This window comes from Engystomops pustulosus, chromosome 3, assembly GCF_040894005.1.
Source record: "Engystomops pustulosus chromosome 3, aEngPut4.maternal, whole genome shotgun sequence".
Classification (NCBI taxonomy): domain Eukaryota; kingdom Metazoa; phylum Chordata; class Amphibia; order Anura; family Leptodactylidae; genus Engystomops; species Engystomops pustulosus.
This window is the reverse complement of record NC_092413.1, coordinates 57,342,836-57,366,668: the sequence shown is the minus strand read 5'-3', so window position 1 is coordinate 57,366,668 and position 23,833 is coordinate 57,342,836. Positions and strand designations below refer to the sequence as shown.

At 46.0% G+C, this 23,833-nt stretch overlaps 1 long non-coding RNA gene across 1 annotated transcript in view; it reads right to left on the bottom strand.

Moving 5' to 3' along the window:
- LOC140120475 (uncharacterized) overlaps nucleotides 1–23,110 on the bottom strand; it is a 42,006-nt gene extending 18,896 nt beyond the window's left edge. The window contains exon 1 of the long non-coding RNA XR_011853819.1: nucleotides 23,023–23,110. This is a non-coding gene — a long non-coding RNA (uncharacterized lncRNA). The remainder of the gene's footprint in view (nucleotides 1–23,022) is intronic.
- Between the last annotated feature and the right edge of the window lie 723 nt (nucleotides 23,111–23,833).

Below are 23,833 nucleotides of genomic sequence, written 5' to 3'. Positions count from 1 at the left end.
ACGTTTGGATTTGGAGTGCCATGTCATGTTGGCAGGGCCCATGAGGTGCCAGTGCAATAGAAACCCCCAATAAATGATACCATTACGGAAACTAGACCCCTCAAAGAATTTATCGGTGGTTGTGGTGAGCATTTTAACCCCCAACACGCTGGCCAAAATTGAATGCAAAGTAAATGGTGCAGAGTAAAAATTGTGTTTTTATCTCAAAAATGTCATTTTAGTGCCTCATATACTGTGCCCAACCCATGCCACTTTAGACAAACACCCCAAAAATCATTCTGCGGGTTGTCCCGAGTACGGAAATACCACACATGTGCCAATAATTTACAGGCTGGGCACACGGCAGGGGTCAGGAAGAAAGAAGCACAATTTAGGTTTTCAAGCTTCGTTTCACTAGATTGGTAATGGGGGGTACCCCCGAGGTACCAGTACAATAGAAACCCCCAAGTAGTGAACACATTTTGGAAAGGGCACCCCTCAAAGAATGTATGTAGGCTTGTATGAGCATTTTAACCCCTAAGGTGCTGGCTCAAATGTAATACAAAGTGAGTAGTGCAGAGAAACAATTGTATTGCAATTTATCAAATATGCCATTGAAGTGACAAAAGTATTTTGCCCAACTCATGCCACTGGGGAAAAAACACATCAAAAATCATTCTGCGGGTTACCCCGGTTAGGGCAATACCCCATAGGAGGCAATAATCTGTAGGATGGAGACACGGCAGGGCTCAAAAGGGAATAACTTGTTGGAGCACAGACGTTGTACATTTTTTTTTCTTTTTGGCATCATGAAAGATTTGTAGATGCCAATAGGGGCCAGTACAGTAGAAACCCCTAAGAACTGACCCTATTTTGGAAACTACACCCCTCCATGAATTAATCTAGGGGTATAGTTAGCATTTTAACCCCACAGGTGGACCCCTGAAAAAGTGCAAAATGGATAGTGCATAGTAAAAAATATCCATTATGTCATTTTGTGCCCAGCTGCTGCCATGGGAGACAAACACCCTAAAAATCATGATGCATGTTTTCCCGGGTAAAGCATACGGGGCAGTAATCTACAGGCTGGGCACATGGCAGGGCTTAGAAGGGAAGGTGCGGCATGCGGCATGATGTATAAGCTGTGCGTCAGGGTAACAACAGGGTACTCTAAAAATCCAGGGATGTATGATAAATTCGGAAGCAATCTTTCATACATAACCCTGGTTTTTCTGGGCATGTCTCACAGTGATGAATGGTGTCCTTCCGAATGCCATTTTTGGAGCACACCCTGCACCTCTTTTGTGACCTTCCCTTGCTGGCTGTTTGGGGAACTACTCCTGGAAAGTGCTGCCCTGGTACAATACGTGTTGGGGCCTCACTTCCAGATGTGCTAGCACTCTCCCCTTCCTGGTCTCCAAAAAGAAAGTACTTTATTACCACCTCTTGAAATTCCAGGAAAGTTCCCCTCTGGCCGGCATATCGATGCAGCACATAAGCATTATACAATGCCATCTGCATGATGTGCACGGCCAGCTTCTTGTACCCCACCCTCGACTTCCTCATGGCATTGTACGGCTGAAGCACCTGGTCAGACAAGTCCACCCCTCCCATGTGTTTGTTATAATCTAAAATACAGTCTGGCTTGGGGGTTTCTGTACTGGCACCTCGTACTGGGACAGGGGTGGTGGTGTGCTCATGTTTTGTGGTTAATACAAGGACCTCTCTCTTGTCCTTGTACTTAACACACAATACAGAGTTGCTGCATAGTGCCCTGCTTTCGTGCCTTTTAAGTTTTTGCCCAAGCAGCGACTTAGGGAGACCTCTCTGATTTCTGCGTAGAGTGCCGCATGCCGCAGTATTTCGGGAAGAGAGGCACTTGAACAGGGTGGTGGTGCTGGTTTAGAAATTGTCCAGGTAGAGGTGGTAGCCCTGGTCCAGCAGTGGGTGCACTAAATCCCACACTATCTTCCCTGGCTTCAAAGCACATCCTGCTCAATGCCATGCGGAACATGGGGGTGTGGTACAGTATATCTGTGCTCCAGTAGTCCCTGATTGAAGGCTTCTTTACTATCCCCATAAGGAGTATTATGCCCCAATACTTGTGCATCTCTGCTGCAGTGACAGGGGTCCACCTGTAGGGTTGTGCATAAAAGGAAGTGGGGTTTTGGGCAATATGCTGTGCAGCGTAGAGATTTGTCTGAAATATAATAACATTCAGCAGCTCCTCATAAAAAAAAAACTTAAAAAAGTCCACAGCTCTGAGCCCTGCCGTGTCAAAGTTAATTCCAGGATGGCCCAAAAAGTCAGGGACCTGAGGGGTATAATTATCTGGGGCTACCCGTGTGGGGTCAGTGGAAGCCCCAGACGCTTCTCCTGCAGAAGTCCCAGACACTTCTCCTGCAGAAGTCCCAGGCACTTCTCCTGCAGAAGTCCCAGGCACTTCTCCTGCAGAAGTCCCAGGCACTTCTCCTGCAGAAGTCCCAGGCACTTCTCCTGCAGAAGTCCCAGGCACTTCTCCTGCAGAAGTCCCAGGCACTTCTCCTGCAGAAGTCCCAGGCACTTCTCCTGCAGAAGTCCCAGGCACTTCTCCTGCAGAAGTCCCTGGAACCCTACGGCGCCTTCTTGGGGGTCCTTCCAGGTCACTGGAAGATGAGCAGGAGGATGATGATAGGTAAAAGGGACCCACTAGCTGACTCGGTGTCAGAGGCAAGCATGTTATATGCCTCCAACACGGTGTACGTCTTCTGAGACATTGCACACAAGAAAAATAGAGAACTAGAAAAATTAGATAATATGCACCAAACTACACGGATAAACCGTCTAGCAAGCACACAAAAAAAAAAAAAAAAAAAAGATAATGCACACCAAACTACACGGACAAGCCGCACAGATGGCACACAAAAAAAAAGGTAATGCACACCAAACTACACGGACAAGCCGCACAGATGGCACACACAAAAAATAATGCACACCAAACTACACGGACAAGCCGCACAGATGGCACACACAAAAAATAATGCGCACTAAACTACACGGACAAGCCGCACAGATCACACACAAAAAAAAAAAAGATAATGCACACCAAACTACACGGACAAGCCGCACAGATGGCACACACGAAAAATAATGCACACCAAACTACACGGACAAGCCGCACAGATTGCACACACAAAAAAAAGATAATGCGCACCACACTACACGGACAAGCCGCACATATGGCACACACAAAAAATAATGTGCACTAAACTACACGGACAAGCCGCACAAATGGCACACACAAAAAAAAAGGTAATGCACACCAAACTACACGGACAAGCCGCACAGATGGCACACACAAAAAATAATGCACACCAAACTACACGGACAAGCCGCACAGATGGCACACACAAAAAATAATGCGCACTAAACTACACGGACAAGCCGCACAGATTGCACACACAAAAAATAATGCGCACTAAACTACACGGACAAGCCGCACAGATAGCACACAAAAAAAATAATGCGCACTAAACTACACGGACAAGCCGCACAGATAGCACACACAAAAAAAAAGATAATGCACACCAAACCACACGGACCAGCCGCACAGATGGCACACACAAAAAATAGCTAAGTGCACCCAACTACGGGTACACCTACGGTGCTCTGGAAAAAAATATTACCAGGCACCGAAAAAAAACCTATGTGCACCGCGCAAAAAGGCGCTACAAATGCACTTAGCTTGCCCTAAGACAAACTAACTACCGCTAAAGATACTATGCAGCGCTATTCACACGGCGCACTGAAAATTGCGTCCAGTGCAGAACAACGCTAACACAGCGCACTGAAAAGTGCGTTTGGGTTCAGAAGGGAGAGACAGGGAAAAATGGAAGACACGTGGGATCACACAAGGCGATCACACAGGGAACACACAGGACACAGGAAAAAACAGATAGGGATAGGGATTTGTAGGGAACAATAGGGATCAGATAAGGACCAGAATTTTGGTGCACACAGTAACGCTCTTTCCTCTCTCCAGCGATACCAAACCAAAATGGTGCCGCTGGAGGAAGAGGAAGGGGCTAAAACCATGTTTTTTAGCCAAAAATCACTGGCCAGGTTTGACTGGCCAATCACGGCGATCGGCGGGCGGGACCGATTTGATTGGTCGGGTGACGGAGACAGGAACTCCTCCTGCCTCTGTCACCCAAATCTCATCCCGATGTCACCACCTCTCGCGCAGTAGCTGTACTGCGCTGAGCGCCAATAGTGGGAAGCTGCGCAGCTACGCCGCGGAGCGCTAAGGGGTTAATAACATGTCCAGCAGCGGCCTCCCCTTATTAATAACATGTCCAGCAGCGGCCTCCCCTTATTAATAACATGTCCAGCAGCGGCCTCCCCTTATTAATAACATGTCCAGCAGCGGCCTTCCTTCCCTAATAAAATACCCCAGCTGCCTCCCTTTACTATTAAAATGCCCATAGCGGCCTTCCTTCCCTAATAAAATGCCCCAGCGGCCTCCCTTTACTACTAAGATACCCCTAGCGGCCTCCCTTTACTACTAAAATACCCATAGCGGCCTCCCTTTACTACTAAAATACCCATAGCGGCCTCCCTTTACTACTAAAATACCCCTAGCGGCCTCCCTTTACTACTAAAATACCCATAGCGGCCTCCCTTTACTACTAAAATACCCCTAGCACCCTCCCTTTAAATATAATATAATAATAAACTTATATACTTACCCAGTGATGTCTTCTTCCCTGTAGCTTTACTGCAGGTCTGACGATAATGGCGGCTCGGCTCCTCCAGGTTTCACCGCGCACCTCGGGTCACGTGACTGACTTGACCTGACGTCAGGTCGCCTCAGTCATGTGACGAGCAGCGCGTAATGCAGCCTGGAGGAGCTGGAGGAGTTGCAGACGGTGGGCGGACCAACGCGGCGCCGGACAGGTAAGCAGGGGGCAGAAACACAGGGACGGGGGTGGGACATTAACACAGAGGCAGCACATTACACAGGGGCAGCACATTACACAGGGAGGGGGGCAGACCGTGGGCGCTGGGCGGCCGCGTGTCACCAAAAGTGGCTACGCGTGTCAGTGCTGACACGCGTGTCATAGGTTCGCCATCACTGGTGTAGAGTGTAGAGACTGTGGTAAGGGTGGATAGAGTCTTCATTTGTTTCTACAAATTGAGAGGAATCTAGCAGAAAGGATATTTTCTAATCATCAGAGTTACAATTTTCCCAGTGGAGCCAAAATGGAATCAATGGAGGCCACAATGGGTCCTCCTGGAGGTTTTTCAAATCTTATGTGGATCTTTGGCAATGTGTAGAAGAGTGATAGGGTAATGATTGATGATTGATTTTGGTCAATAGTGCCCCTGGCTGTCTATTTGTCTACTGTATGCTGGATGGTATTAGCAATTTTGGGAATGGGATCTTGTAAAAGTGTTTTGTGTGTGGTGGTGTCATCTAATTGGGTTTGATGACATATGCTCGCGTTTTCTAACTACCAACTCAATATATTCTGAACTAGTTTATGAGATTATCTCAAATTTATCTATAAATTTATGTCTGTTTCTATAGCCATACCAATATGCTCTTCCATTTCAGATTTGATAGGACCAAAAAGTTGTATAATTTTGATCTGCTTTCTATATGATAATATTTGTTTAATACACTACATTGAAGGCTATATAATCACTAGATGTCTGTGATTCCTTTTCAAATACTGAAGAAACACTAAGTCAAATCATCAATAATGTGACCATTATTACAAATACCAAACTCCGAAATAATAGCCAGAGACTTTGAAAGAGAGTAAAGGAAGTTCACAGCCTAAAATCTCCACTGTGCAACCCTCACAGAATATGATACAGTTGAATGCTTCCTGTGGGGACTATGCAGTAACCTTTACCACACTCTATTCAAGTATGATAATAATAATAATAATTCCTTTATTTATACAACGCACAGAGATTATGCAGCGCTGCGCCAGAGGACCCCCATGCAAACTGATCCTGATTTCTGTAAAAAAAATTCTGTTAACCATCGAATCTCTGCAAAACAGAATAACCGAATCCTCCACACGCCTTAAATCTATTGAACAGCAATTGAGCTCATCTTTAAAGAGAACCCGTCATGCCAAATAACCCCCCTAAACTAAATATATTTTCATAAACTGCCATTAGAGAGCATTGCTTCTATCCCTTCATTGTCCCTCTACATGCCTGTAAACCTAAGCAATGAGGTCATAAAGCTGTATGCAAATGACCTGTGAAATGTCCAATGAGTCATTATCATATTCAAGCTGTCCACTCTATTCATGAGTGGGAGACACAGCCACACCCCCAGTGCTTGACTGACAGCCTGTATAATGGAGTGGGGCTGTATAATGATGTGCTTCCTGGTGCTGGTGGCCACACCCCCTGCAGCCTGTGTGCACATGTGTGTGTATAGGAGAGATACGGCAGCTCCAGGCAGCCATGTTACAGCAGAACATGTCAGATTCATGTGTAGCTGATGTCTGTGTCTCTCACCTGTATATTAGGAGGATGCAGCATGTCAGCAGATGCAGCACACACACTAGCCAAGCTTTACTATACATTACACACAGACATGAGCAGGAGGAGGAGAGGGGAGGGGGAAGAGGGGTGACATCACTGCCTCTGACCATGTGACCAGCCTCATTTACATGATAAAGAATAGATGATTTTACAATGAATAATGTATGAAATAACTAGATAAAGGCTGGGATGGGATCCTTGTGAGCTGCTCCATCAGGAAGAGGTGACAGGACTAGTGGCAGAGACCTGATGACAGGTGTCCTTTAACTACTGATGAATGGTCTAAACTTAAAGAAGAGGTTGACAAAACCATAGAGGAGTTCCGCTTGGAAAATGAAAATAAAAAGAGAGTTACATTTCTAAGAGATATCGAAGATTACCAACAGAAACGCATCTTCAAGTGGAAAGACCCTAATTTTCAAGGGCACCATTATCAACAATGTTTCAGATGCCGTTCATCATCATCTAGTCGCAGGGTCGGACTGGGATGCCTAGGGCCCACCAGTGAAATTGATTATGGGGGCCCACCTACTGCTACATGTAAATATTAGTCCATTTTAAGGCCTCTGCATATGGAAAAGTGGATTATAGCGCATCTTAAAAATACAACTGTATTGGCCACTGCTGTATAGCAAAGTGCGCTTTTCTTTTATTTAGCAATGCAAACATGGCATTTGGTAGAGAAATGTTAAAGGGGTATTCCCATTTCAGCAAATTAATGTTATTGTATGCATTATAAAAAGTTATACAATTTTCCAATATACTTTCTGTATTAATTCCTCATGGTTTTCTAGATCTCTGCTTGCTGTCATTCTATAGAAAGCTTCATTGTTTACTACTAGTGGACAGAAATCTGACCATGGTCACACAGGTGCATGGCTCGTTATATCACACAGCTCTGATTACTGTCTGCGATACTAACGAGCCGTGCATCTGTGTGACACTGGTCAGATTTCTGTGCACTCAAAGTAAACAATGAAGCTTTCTATAGAATGACAGCAAGCAGAGATCTAGAAAACCATGAGGAATTGATACAGAAAGTATATTGGAAAGTTGTATAACTTGTTACATACATACAATAACATTAATCTGCTGAAATGGGAATACCCCTTTAACCCCTTATCGCTCTGCACCGTAGCTGTACTGCGCTGAGTCCTGCAAATAGCGCTCAGCGAAGTACAGCTACTGCACAGAGATGATACCGGTTCAGCGCTGCACAAGAGCCGAACCGGAATCGGGGGTCGCGGGATGTCAGCGGTAATCTACCGCTAACATCCACTGCTAACAGCCGCGGTCGGGGTGGGCACCGATCCCGGGTGTTTAACCCGTTAAATGCCGCGGTCAACGCGACAGCGGCATTTAACATGCCTTCCGCTTTTCGGGGTGCCGATCGCTGCTATGGCATCTCTGGGGTCCGATCGGAAACCCCAGAGATGCCTGAAGGCAGTGCCTTTAAGATGGTGCCTGTGAGGTCATGTGCATAGGCTGACACTGATAATACCCTGCAATACATCATTATTGCAGAGTATTATCATGAAAAAGCAATCAGATGATTGCTTGTTCATGTCCCATGGTGGATCAATTAAAAAATGTAAAAAAAAAAATGTTTTTCAATAAAAAATAACTTTATAAATCAGTAAAAATGCCCATAAGCCCCAAAACATATAAAGAGACAGAACGCTCAAAAAAGTCTAAATCATAACACAAACCCCACATATATAGTATCACCGCGTCTGAAACAATCCGTAGTATAAAACTAAATAACTATTGAACCCGTACGATAAACGCCGTAAAAAAAAAATTTAAAAACCTGCCAAAAATTATGATTTTTACCTATTGAATCCCACTAAAAATGCAATAAAAAGTGATCAACAAAACATATGTACTCCAGTATGATACTGCTGCAAAGTACAACATGTCCCGCAAAAAACAAGCCATCAACCAGCTCTGTAGCCAAAAACGTAACAATGTTATGCCACTTAGAAGACGGAGATGCACAAATGATAGATTTTCCCCACATTAGGGTTTTATTTGGCAAATTTAGTAAAACATAAGAAAAGATATTCATGTCTGGTATCCCCGTAATCGTATCAACCCATAGAATAAAAATAACAGGATTATTAGGCTATATGGTGAACACGAAAAAAATAGTAAAAAATCCAGTACAGAATTGATGCTTTTCTCGTGACCTCAAAAAAAGTTCCTAAATTTTCAACAATAGGGGATAACAACCCCAAAATGGTAAAACTGGAAAAAGCCTCTCATCCCACAAAAAAAATTCTATCACATGGCCCCAATAACGAAAAAGCGAAAATTTTATAGCCTTCAAAAGTGGCCAATGAGGAAACTAAAATCCTGGCAGCTGCAGGGCACTCCTTCCCTTCTGCGCCTCGCTGTGCACCCATAAAACAAGTAACGGCCACATGTGGGGGGTCTCTGTACTCGGGAGAAATTGCAGAAAAAATTGTATGGTGAGTTTTCTCTTTTTATCTTTTGGAAATGTGTACATTTTAGGGCTAAATGAACGTATAACCGACAAAATTTCACCTCCATTTTGATTCAATTATTATGAAGATCTCAAGGGGTTAACAATCTTCCTAAAAGCTGTTTCTGATAGCTTGAGGGGTGCAGATTTGAAAATGGATTGGTTATATAGGGGGTTTTGATGCTAAATATGTAAAATTTTATTTCAAACAGTATTTATCCCCAAAATAGTCAATTCTGAAAATACGAAAAGCCGCGTGACGTCAAAATAAATTATTCAGACATTTCAAAAATTATGAAAATGTAAAGTAGACATATGGACAATGTTATTCGGCAAGTTACTTAGGCGGTAAATCTATCTGCCTGATAACGCGATGATTTCGCCTGAAAACCCAAAACTTATCAGCCAAAAATTTAGCACAATAATGAAGTACAACATGTGGGGAAAAAAACCATCTCAGAATCGCTTTGATAAGTAACAGTGTTCAAAAGTTATAACCATATAAAGAGACGCAGGTCAGAATCCAAAAAATGGGACTGAGCCTTAGGGCGCGTTCACACGTTGCGCTTTCATCGCGTTCATAACGCGACGCTAGCGCACAGGGGGCGGAGTTTGGGGCGATCGCATATGCGTTTCCCGGGAAACGCATGCGATTGATAACCCGATCGCATGCGCTTCTCTGGAAACGCATATGCGATCGCCCCAAACTCCGCCCCTTGTGCGCTAGCGTCGCGTTATGAACGCGACGAAAGCGCAACGTGTGAACGCGCCCTCAAGCTACAAAATGGCTTCGTCCTTAAAGGGGTTATCCGGGTTTAAATTTTTTTTAATGTCCGGGCTGGGGAGGGCTAGTTAAACATAATAAACATGGACTTACCCCCTCCGGCGCCGCCGTTGTCCCGCGCCGCGGTCCCTTCGATCCGTGCCCCTGTTTGTTTACAGGGGCACGGAAGCCGCGCACAGGGAGCTTCCGGTCCACGATGTGGACGGCTCCTCCCATGCGTCCCTATCTCTCAGCGTTGTAAGCGCTGAGAGATGGTGCGCATGGGAGCTTCCGGCCGGCCGGAAGCTCCCTGTGCGCCGGTGTAATGAAACCGGCGCACGGAGAAGACGGGCCGCGGCGCGGGACATCGGCAGCACCGGAGGAGGTAAGTACATGTTTATTATGTTTAACTAGCCCTCCCCAGCCCGGACATAAAAAAAAATGTAAACCCGGATAACCCCTTTAAGGGGGTTGTCCGAGGGCTTAAAGACATGTCTACATTCTTCCAAAAACATCCTGGTATTATAACCAAGATTCATTTATTTCTATATGTCTGAACTGGACCTGTAGAAACCATGGTCAGGTGTAGTTCTGTTTTTAGAAGAAGGAAGCAATGCTTCTGAAGTGCCAGGCACCACTTTTAAGAATATTTATATTTATAGAGTCTGCCCAATATTTACTGGGGGTAGTATTAGTAGTAGTTGAACAGAGTTGAAATTACCTCTGTAAATAAAGCTTTGACATCAGGTCAACATCTGCAAAGAGCTTATATGTTCTCTCCGTGTTTGTGTGGGTTTCCTCCGGGTCCTTCCACACCCCAAAACATACTGGAAGATTGCGAGCCCCATTGGGGACTGGGACTAATTTGGCGAGCTCTGTGCAGCGCTGTGTAATCTGTGTGCACTATACAAATAAAGGAATTATTAAATGTATCTGTGGTGCTCCATTAACTTTTAAAGGGGTTGGCTACTTTCAGCAAATAATTGATATGATTTGTGTAAGGAAAAGTTATCCAATTTCCTAATACACAGTCTGTATCAATTGCTTATGGTTTTCTAAATCTTTCCTTGCTGTCATTCTATAGAAAGCTTCTAGGTTTACTTTCAGTGGATAGAAATCTGTCCATGGTCTTGTGATGGCCATACAGGTGCATGGCCAATTATTATCACAGAGTGTAATTAGAGCCATGTGATACTAATGGCTCATGCATCTGTGTGTCCATCGCAAGACCATGGACAGGTCTCTATCTTCTGGACGTAAACATAGAAGCTTTCTATAGGATGACAGCAAGCAGAGATCTAGAAAATTGTAAGGAATTGATATTGGAAAATTGTATAACTTTTCCTTACACAAACAATATCATTTATTTACTGAGAGTGGATAACCCTTTAAGCGGCTGTTAAATTGACAATTGCATAGTCTGTGGGAATGTAAAAGCTATGGTTTCTACAAGGGTGTCGTTTTAAGTAATCATGTGGTGCTTTAAGAAGTTGGGACTAGGTAGTGACATCATAATAATAATTCCTTTATTTATATAGCGCACACAGATTACGCAGCGCTGCACAGAGCTTCCCAAATCAGTCCCTGTCCCTAATGGGGCTCACAATCTAATCAACCTACCAGTATGTTTTGTAGTGTGGGAGGAAACAGGAGGACCTGGAGGAAACCAATGCAAACACTGAGAGAACATACAAATGCTTTGCAGATGTGGACCTGGATGGGACTTGAACCCAGTTCCTCAGGGCTACAGGGCTGTAATGCTAACCACTGAGCCACCCTGCCGCCCATAATCATATAATGGCAACCTTGGTGACAACCTTCAGGGCGCGTTCACACGTTCCGGGGCGGGGCTCGGGCCGATCGCATATGCGTTTCCCGGGAAACGCATGCGATTAATAACACGATCGCATGCGTTTCTCTGGAAACGCATATGCGATCGCCCCAAACTCTGCCCCCTGTGCGCTAGCGTCGCATTATGAACGCGGCGCTAGCGGAACGTGTGAACGCGCCCTAAGTTTTTGGTGGCTCCGTAAAAATGGATGACACAGATCACACAGAGACTACATATGGCTCAGAAACTGACTACACTACGATGACACATAGGCCTGGGTCTATTATTCTGGCTGCAACAGTTTTCTGTTGACATTGCACTAGAAAGAACATTTTGGAGCTTGCATTTATAGTGTCTGCTCCAGATTTGTACCGCGGCTGCTCTGTGTTTTACACCTGAGGGCGCGTTCACACGTTGCGTTTTGACCTGCGTTTTCATTGCGTTTGAAATGCATATACAACAGCTGAGGAGAGGTGATTTGCCTAATTACATCACTGTTAACGCTTCTGTTTACAAAACGCATCGTAAACGCGATGTTAACGCATGCGTTAACAAAGTGTTAACGTATGCGTTAACATTGCGTTTACAAACGTAAACGGTAATGTAATTAGGCAAATTGCCTCACATCAGCTGTTGTATATGCGTTTCAAATGCAATGAAAACGCAACCAAAACGCAACGTGTGAACGCGCCCTGAGGGTTCGTCCAAAGTTGCATTTTGGTTGCGTTTTCATTGCTTTTGAAATGCATTACAACAGCTGAGGAGAGATGATTTGTCTAATTACATTACTGTTAACATTTCTGTTTAGAAAACGCATCGTAAATGAAATGTTAACGCGTATGTTTTGTTAACGCATGTGTTAATGTAAACAGTAATGTAATTACATTACTGTTTACATTAACACATGCGTTAACAAAACATACGCGTTAACATTTCATTTACGATGCGTTTTTTGCGTAAGAGGCAATTCACCTCTCATCAGCTGTTGTAATGCGTTTCAAACGCAATGAAAACGCAACCAAAAGGCAACGTGTGAAGGCGCCCTCACTGAGCGAGTTACTGCTTAGTCGGTTACATTTATTACTGCAATTTGACAGAATTGTGTCGCATGCTGTATGTTAAAGGTGCAACAAAAAAAGGATGGCGGCCACTTCCTGAGCAGTGCAGGGGGCGTTAGATTACTGCAGACCGCCCGCCAGTATTCAGTAATCTACCGTATATTGCCTCACTTCCGATAAATCTAGGCCATGGACGTGCAGTTACCATACGTTAGCCGCATTTCTATCAGTATATCCTATTCTGTGTCATATACTGGGAAGCAGGAAAAAAATCAGATGGGATAGAATAAAACACAGTCTATTGGTCAGTACGATCATGGAGATAAAACATGGTGATTTAACCCCTTAAGGACGCAGCCTGTTTGCAGGTTAAGGCTCGCAACTTTTTTTGGAAATTTGACCAGTGTCTCTTCCTGTGGTAATAACTTTTCAACGCTTTAAGATATCTCTGTGATTTTGAGATTGTTTTCTCGTGAGACATTGTAGTTTATGTTAGTAGTGTCATTTCGGTGATCCGTTCCTTTTTTGGGGGGTAAAAATTCAAAAATTTAGGAAAAATTTGAAAAAAATGACTATTTTCAAAGTTTCAAATGTTATAATTTTTAGACAAAAAGTGATACCACAAATTTTTTTTGATAGAAACCTTTTGCCATTGGTCTTCTTTTTATATCCATAATTTGTTTTACGTTTCCATTATTTTTATGGATGTGAGAAGGTTTGAAGTTTTAGTAGCAACTTCTCAGATTTTCTTGAAATTTGAAAAATGCGAACTTTTTGGTGATCAATTCAGTTTGGAAGTGCCGTATAAAGGCTTATGTACTATATACCCCCACAAGTAACACCATTTTATGAACCTAACATCTCAACCTATTCAAATCAGCATTTAAGAAGTCTGTTAACCCTTTAATTATTTTTCCGGAAGCATATGAAAATGGAGTGGAAATTTTGAAATTTCAATTTTTGATTTCAATCTTTCCAATTTAGCCCTAAAACGGATACATTCAGAAGGAATTTGAGGTAAATATATATTCCTAATTTCTTGCCCTGCTTCTTCCGAGTACGGCAATACCAGACATGTGGATGTCAGCTGCTGTTTCCCCGCACATCGATGTCCAGAACAGAGTTAGCGATACCGGGAATTTGGAAGGCCAATTTATTTTGTGGTGCCACAGTGTAATTGAAGAGCCCCTGAAGTAAAAGTACAATAGAAAACCCCCCAAAATGTCACCATTTCGGAAACTAGACCCCTCAAAGAATTTATCGGTGGTTGTGGTGAGCATTTTAACCCCCGACACGCTGGTCAAAATTGAATGCAAAGTAAATGGTGCAGAGTAAAAATTGTGTTTTTATCTCAAAAAAGTCATTTTTGTGCCTCATATACTGTGCCCAACCCATGCCACTTTAGACAAACACCCCAAAAATCATTCTGGGGGTTGTCCTGAGTACGGCAATACCACACATGTGCCAATAATTTACAGGCTGGGCACACGGCAGGGGTCAGGAAGAAAGAAGCACAATTTAGGTTTTCAAGCTTCGTTTTCACTAGATTGGTAATGGGGGGTACCCCCGAGGTACCAGTACAATAGAAACTCCCAAGTAGTGAACCCATTTTGGAAAGGGCACCCCTCAAAGAAAGTATGTAGGCTTGTATGATCATTTTAACCCCCAACACGCTGGTCAAAATTGAATGCAAAGTAAATGGTGCAGAGTAAAAATTGTGTTTTTATCTCAAAAAAGTCATTTTTGTGCCTCATATACTGTGCCCAACCCATGCCACTTTAGACAAACACCCCAAAAATCATTCTGGGGGTTGTCCTGAGTACGGCAATACCACACATGTGCCAATAATTTACAGGCTGGGCACACGGCAGGGGTCAGGAAGAAAGAAGCACAATTTAGGTTTTCAAGCTTCGTTTTCACTAGATTGGTAATGGGGGGTACCCCCGAGGTACCAGTACAATAGAAACTCCCAAGTAGTGAACCCATTTTGGAAAGGGCACCCCTCAAAGAATGTATGTAGGCTTGTATGATCATTTTAACCCCCAACACGCTGGTCAAAATTGAATGCAAAGTAAATGGTGCAGAGTAAAAATTGTGTTTTTATCTCAAAAAAAGTCATTTTTGTGCCTCATATACTGTGCCCAACCCATGCCACTTTAGACAAACACCCCAAAAATCATTCTGGGGGTTGTCCTGAGTACGGCAATACCACACATGTGCCAATAATTTACAGGCTGGGCACACGGCAGGGGTCAGGAAGAAAGAAGCACAATTTAGGTTTTCAAGCTCCGTTTTCACTAGATTGGTAATGGGGGGTACCCCCGAGGTACCAGTACAATAGAAAGCCCAAGTAGTGAACCCATTTTGGAAAGGGCACCCCTCAAAGAATGTATGTAGGCTTGTATGAGTATTTTAACCCCTAAGGTGCTGGCTCAAATGTAATACAAAGTGAGTAGTGCAGAGAAACAGTTGTATTGCAATTTATCAAATATGCCATTGAAGTGACAAAAGTATTTTGCCCAACTCATGCCACTGGGGAAAAACACATCAAAAATCATTCTGCGGGTTACCCCGGTTAGGGCAATACCCCATAGGAGGCAATAATCTGTAGGATAGTGACACGGCAGGGCTCAAAAGGGAATAACTTGTTGGAGCACAGACATTGTACTTTTTTTTTTCTTTTTGGCATCATGAAAGATTTGTAGATGCCAATAGGGGCCAGTACAGTAGAAACCCCTAAGAACTGACCCTATTTTGGAAACTACACCCCTCCATGAATTAATCTAGGGGTATAGTTAGCATTTTAACCCCACAGGTGGACCCCTGAAAAAGTGCAAAATGGATAGTGCATAGTAAAAAATATCTATTATGTCATTTTGTGCCCAGCTGCTGCCATGGGAGACAAACACCCTAAAAATCATGATGCATGTTTTCCCGGGTAAAGCATACGGGACAGTAATCTAGAGGCTGGGCACATGGCAGGGCTTAGAAGGGAAGGTGCGGCATGATGTATAAGCTGTGCGTCAGGGTAACAACAGGGTACTCTAAAAATCCAGGGATGTATGATAAATTCGGAAGCAATCTTTCATACATAACCCTGGTTTTTCTGGGCATGTCTCACAGTGATGAATGGTGTCCTTCCGAATGCCATTTTTGGAGCACACCCTGCACCAGAGGTCGCACTAACATTTTTCCAGAAGGGTAAAAATACTCCTCTCACCATTTTTGAGGAGTATTTTTACCCGAGGAGGAGTATGAAAATTTTGGTAAAACACAGCATGCACAACACTACACACAGCACGCACACCACTACACACAGCACGCACACCACTACACTACACTTACACAGCACGCACACCACTACAGAAAGCACTACACTCCACTCACACAGCACGCACACCACTACACTCCACTGGCACAGCACGCACACCACTACACTACACTCCACTCCACTCACACAGCACGCACACCACTACACTCCACTCGCACAGCACGCACAACACTACACTACACTCACACAGCACGCACAACACTACACTACACTACACTCCACTCACACAGCACGCACAACACTACACTACACTCCACTCACACAGCACGCACACCACTACACTACACTCCACTCACACAGCACACACAACACACAACACTACACTACTCTCCACTCACACAGCACGCACTACACTACACTACACTCACACAGCACACACAACACTACACTACACTCCACTCACACAGCACACACAACACACAACACTACACTACTCTCCACTCACACAGCACGCACAACACTACACTACACTCACACAGCACACACAACACTACACTACACTCCACTCACACAGCACACACAACACTACACTACACTCCACTCACACAGCACGCACACAACACTACACTACACTCCACTCACACAGCACACACACCACTACACTCACACAGCACGCACAACACTACACTACACTACACTCCACTCACACAGCACGCACAACACTACACTACACTCCACTCACACAGCACGCACACCACTACACTACACTCCACTCACACAGCACACACAACACACAACACTACACTACACTCACACAGCACACACAACACACAACACTACACTACTCTCCACTCACACAGCACGCACAACACTACACTACACTCACACAGCACACACAACACTACACTACACTCCACTCCACTCACACAGCACACACAACACTACACTACACTCCACTCACACAGCACGCACACAACACTACACTACTCTCCACTCACACAGCACACACAACACTACACTACTCTCCACTCACACAGCACACACAACACTACACTACACTCCACTCACACAGCACGCACACAACACTACACTACACTCCACTCACACAGCACACACACCACTACACTACACTCCACTCACACAGCACGCACACCACTACACTCCACTCACACAGCACGCACACCACTACACTACACTCACACAGCACGCACACCACTACACTACACTCCACTCACACAGCACGCACACCACTACACTCCACTCACACAGCACGCACACCACTACACTCCACTCCACTCACACAGCACGCACACCACTACACTACACTCCACTCACACAGCACGCACACCACTACACTACACTCCACTCACACAGCACGCACACCACTACACTACACTCCACTCACACAGCACGCACTACACTACACTACACTCCACTCACACAGCACGCACTACACTACACTCCACTCACACAGCACGCACACCACTACACTACACTACACTCACACAGCACGCACACCACTACACTACACTACACTCACACAGCACGCACACCACTACACTACACTCCACTCCACTCACACAGCACGCACACCACTACACTCCACTCCACTCACACAGCACGCACACCACTACACTCCACTCACACAGCACGCACACCACTACACTCCACTCCACTCACACAGCACGCACACCACTACACTACACTCCACTCACACAGCACGCACACCACTACACTACACTCCACTCACACAGCACGCACACCACTACACTACACTCCACTCACACAGCACGCACACCACTACACTACACTCCACTCCACTCACACAGCACGCACACCACTACACTACACTCCACTCACACAGCACGCACACCACTACACTACACTCCACTCCACTCACACAGCACGCACACCACTACACTACACTCCACTCACACAGCACGCACACCACTACACTACACTCCACTCACACAGCACGCACACCACTACACTACACTCCACTCACACAGCACGCACACCACTACACTCCACTCACACAGCACGCACTACACTACACTACACTCCACTCACACAGCACGCACTACACTACACTACACTACACTCCACTCACACAGCACGCACACCACTACACTACACTCCACTCACACAGCACGCACACCACTACACTACACTCCACTCACACAGCACGCACTACACTACACTACACTCCACTCACACAGCACGCACACCACTACACTACACTACACTCCACTCACACAGCACGCACACCACTACACTACACTACACTCCACTCACACAGCACGCACACCACTACACTACACTCCACTCACACAGCACGCACACCACTACACTACACTCCACTCACACAGCACGCACACCACTACACTACACTCCACTCACACAGCACGCACACCACTACACTACACTCCACTCACACAGCACGCACACCACTCCACTCCACTCCACTCACACCACTACACTCCACTCCACTCACACAGCACACACACCACTACACTACACTCCACTCACACAGCACACACACCACTACACTACACTCCACTCGCACACACACCACTACACTACACTACACTACACTCACACAGCACACACACCACTACACTACACTCCACTCACACAGCACACACACCACTACACTACACTCCACTCCACTCACACAGCACACACACCACTACACTACACTCCACTCCACTCACACAGCACACACACCACTACACTACACTCCACTCCACTCACACAGCACGCACACCACTACACTACACTCCACTCACACAGCACGCACACCACTACACTACACTCCACTCACACAGCACGCACACCACTACACTACACTCCACTCACACAGCACGCACACCACTACACTACACTCCACTCACACAGCACGCACACCACTACACTACACTCCACTCACACAGCACGCACACCACTACACTACACTCCACTCACACAGCACGCACACCACTACACTACACTCACACAGCACACACAGCACACACAAGACTACACTCACACAGCACGCACACAGCACACACAGCACACTACACTCACCCGGCCTTGATCTTAAGTCCCGTCGCGGGGACAGCCCCTCTGTCCACATGTCTCCCCTGTGGCCGGTGCTCTCACTCCGGGTCTCTCCGGCACGCCCCTTAGTCACGTGCCCCGCTGAGCGGCCCGGAGCGCGCTGCGATCGCGCTAGTGACATTTCCCTCTTTTGCAGCGCGCGCCGGGCCGCTCAGCCTGTGCGCTACAGGGAATAATTGCCATGCGTTCTTTTACGCATGGCAATTATTTTGGGGGGTAATGGCGCCTCATCACGCGTCTATGACGCGTGGTGAGGCGTTAATGCGACCTCTGCCCTGCACCTCTTTTGTGACCTTCCCTTGCTGGCTGTTTGGGGAACTACTCCTGGAAAGTGCTGCCCTGGTACAATACGTGATGTGGCCTCACTTCCAGATGTGCTAGCACTCCCCCCTTCCTGGTCTCCAAAAAGAAAGTACTTTATTACCATCTCTTGAAATTCCAGGAAAGTTCCCCTCTGGCCGGCATATCGATGCAGCACATAAGCATTATACAATGCCATCTGCATGATGTGCACGGCCAGCTTCTTGTACCACACCCTCGACTTCCGCATGGCATTGTACGGCTGAAGCACCTGGTCAGACAAGTCCACCCCTCCCATGTATTTGTTATAATCTAAAATACAGTCTGGCTTGGGGGGCTTCTGCACTGGCACCTCGTACTGGGACAGGGGTGGTGGTGTGCTCATGTATTGTGGTTAATACAAGGACCTCTCTCTTGTCCTTGTACTTAACACACAATACAGAGTCGCTGCATAGTGCCCTGCTTTCGTGCCTTTTAAGTTTTTGCCCAAGCAGCGACTTAGGGAGACCTCTCTGATTTCTGCGTACAGTGCCGCATGCCGCAGTATTTCTGGAAGTGAGGCACTTGAACAGGGTGGTGCTGGTGTAGAAATTGTCCAGGTAGAGGTGGTAGCCCTGGTCCAGCAGTGGGTGCACTAAATCCCACACTATCTTCCCTGTAACACCCAGGAAGGGGGGGCATTCTGGGGGCACTATAGTGGAGTCCTTCCCTTCATATACCCTGAACTTGTATGTGTACCCTGATGAACTTTCGCACAGCTTATACATTTTCACACCATATCTTGCCCTCTTATTGGGCAGGTACTGGCGGAATTGAAGTCTCCCTTTGAATTGTACCAGGGACTCGTCTATGCTCACATGTTTGGCGGGAGTATATGCCTGGGCAAACTTGGCACTAAAATGATCTAATATGGGCCTGACCTTAAATAACCGATCATAACTGGGGTCACCTCTGGGTGGGCACTGTGTGTTGTCAGTGTAGTGCAAAAACTTATGGATGGCTTCAAAGCGCATCCTGCTCATTGCCATGCGGAACATGGGGGTGTGGTACAGTATATCTGTGCTCCAGTAGTCCCTGATTGAAGGCTTCTTTACTATCCCCATAAGGAGTATTATGCCCCAATACTTGTACATCTCTGCTGCAGTGACAGGGGTCCACCTGTAGGGTTGTGCATAAAAGGACGTGGGGTTTTGGGCAATATGTTGTGCAGCGTAGAGATTTGTCTGAAATATAATAATATTTAGCAGCTCCTCATCAAAAAAAAACTTAAAAAAGTCTACAGCTCTGAGCCCTGTCGTGTCAAAGTTAATGCCAGGATGGCCCAAAAAGTCAGGGACCTGAGGGGTATAATTATCTGGGGCTACCCATGTGGGGTCAGTGGAAGCCCCAGACGCTTCTCCTGCAGAAGTCCCAGAAACTTCTCCTGCAGAAGTCCCAGGCACTTCTCCTGCAGAAGTCCCAGGCACTTCTCCTGCAGAAGTCCCAGGCACTTCAATTGCAGAAGTCCCTGGAACCCTACGGCGCCTTCTTGGGGGTCCTTCCAGGTCACTGGAAGATGAGCAGGAGGATGATGATAGGTAAAAGGGACCATCATCCCCACTAGCTGACTCGGTGTCAGAGGCAAGCATGTTATATGCCTCCAACACGGTGTACGTCTTCTGAGACATTGCACACAAAAAAAAATAGAGAACAAGAAAAATTAGATAATGTGCACCAAACTACACGGATAAACCGTCTAGCAGGCACACAAAAAAAAAATATAATGCACACCAAACTACACGGACAAGCCGCACAGATGGCACACACAAAAAATAATGTGCACTAAACTACACGGACAAGCCGCACAGATAGCACACAAAAAAAAAAAGAGAATGCACACCAAACCACACGGACAAGCCGCACAGATGGCACACACAAAAAATAATGTGCACTAAACTACACGGACAAGCCGCACAGATAGCACACAAAAAAAAAAAGATAATGCGCACCAAACTACACGGACAAGCCGCACAGATGGCACACACAAAAAGATAATGTGCACTAAACTACACGGACAAGCCGCACAGATAGCACACAAAAAAAAAAAAGATAATGCGCACCAAACTACACGGACAAGCCGCACAGATGGCACACACAAAAAATAATGTGCACTAAACTACACGGACAAGCCGCACAGATAGCACACAAAAAAAAAAGATAATGCACACCAAGCCACACGGACCAGCCGCACAGATGGCACACAAAAAATAATGCGCACTAAACTACACGGATAAGCCGCACAGATAGCACACAAAAAAAATAATGCGCACTAAACTACACGGACAAGCCGCACAGATAGCACACAAAAAAAATAATGCGCACTAAACTACACGGACAAGCCGCACAGATAGCACACAAAAAAAAAGGTAATGCACACCAAACTACACGGACAAGCCGCACAGATGGCACACACAAAAAATAATGCGCACTAAACTACACGGACAAGCCGCACAGATAGCACACAAAAAAAATAATGCGCACTAAACTACACGGACAAGCCGCACAGATAGCACACAAAAAAAAAAAGATAATGCACACCAAGCCACACGGACCAGCCGCACAGATGGCACACACAAAAAATAGCTAAGTACGGGTACACGGCGTTCTGGAAAAAAATATTACCAGGCACCGAAAAAAAACCTATGTGCACCGCGCAAAAAGGCGCTACAAATGCACCTAGCTTGCCCTAAGACAAACTAACTACCGCTAAGATTGCTAAAGATTCTGTGCAGCGCTATTCACACGGCGCACTGAAAAGTGCGTCCAGTGCAGAACAACGCTAACACAGCGCACTGAAAAGTGCGTTTGGGTTCAGAAGGGACAGACAGGGAAAAACGGAAGACACGTGGGATCACACAAGGCGATCACACAGGGAACACACAGGACACAGGAAAAAACAGATAGGATGGGAATTTGTAGGGAACAATAGGGATCAGATAAGGATCAGAACACTATTTATAGTGTAAAAGTGTATTTTGGTGCACACAGTAACGCTCTTTCCTCTCTCCAGCGATACCAAACCAAAATGGTGCCGCTGGAGGAAGAGGAAAGTGCTAAAAGCACGTTTTTTAGCCTAAAATCGCTGTAATTGGCCAGTCAGGTTTGACTGGCCAATCACGGCGATCGGCGGGCGGGACCAATTTGATTGGTCGGGTGACGGAGACAGGAACTCCTCCTGCCTCTGTCACCCAAATTTCAGCCCGATGTCACCACGTCTCGCGACGTGGTGACAATTCTAAAATAGTATGCGCTCGCGCAGTAGCTGTACTGCGCTGAGCGCCAATAGTGGGAAGCTGCGCAGTACAGCTACGGCGCGGAGCGCTAAGGGGTTAAATAAAGGGTTTGTTTTTAATTTTCTGAAAGGTAATCAATAGAAAGTTGAGTTTTTTATACTTCGGGGAGGTAAGATGTCATTTTTAATGGGGTAAAGCCGTTTGTATTGAGAACATTTTGTGAAGAATATGCATTTTGGAAACTCTTCGGTGGAGGGGGGGCCACATGGGGCAAAGGGGGTTAAAGTAAACCTATACAAAATTAGAGTGGGCTGAAGAACTACATCTTCAGCAGCTCTTTCAGCTGCTGGGAGTTGTAGTTCTTAGATGGGAAGTTATTAATGTGACATGTAGTGCAGTGTATTGCTGTAAATACCTATATCTCTGGGCAGGAGGCCACCATGCAGATCTGAGGAGAGGGAACAGCTCTTCAGCACCCATGTCCCGCCAGTGCGCAGCTCAGGGTTAGGTGGGGCAGAGTGAAGATGCCTCAGCTACAAGCTGCCTTCTCATTGGTGGCCCCAGGTGCCTGTCAGGACCAGGAGGAGGGCCCACTGAGCAATCTTGTGGGTCCCTGTCTGCTCAGCAGCTCCAGGGCTGGCTGCTCCCTTCCTGGCTGCTCAGTGCAGCGCTGGCAGTCCGATAAAGCCATTCTTTACTAGGAGTCTCTCATCTTCCCCCAGCACTGGGGCAGTGAGAGTCACTGTGAGCACATTACACCTCACTGCCCGAGGTTTGTGTGAAGATGAGAGACTCCTCCACTCTCCAGCTGATTCTGCCCTCTGCTGCTCCCTGAGGTATGAAGCTGACACAGTCCTGCTGGGATTACTGAATGTGTCTGCTCTCAATCACAGGAGCCAGTCCAGACCTAGCAACTGTGAGCAGACACACTCAGTGACACTGATACAGTGGTATCACAGGTGCAGGAAGCACTGCATCCACGTTCCCCCTCATCCATAGTATAATGAGGGGGCGGAGCCAAGAGCAGTCGGGACCCACCAGGGGTTTTCCCGGTGGCCCACTGTCTAGTGGTGAGAGATCCTCCGATTCCCACAATCACCGTTTTTTAGTCCACATCATTCCAATCCCTTCTTGAGTCCACACACAACACAAGAAAGAGACGACCAACGAGAAGACGATGCAAGAAAAAAAACAACCTCCACCACCATGATTCCAGACTCGCTCAG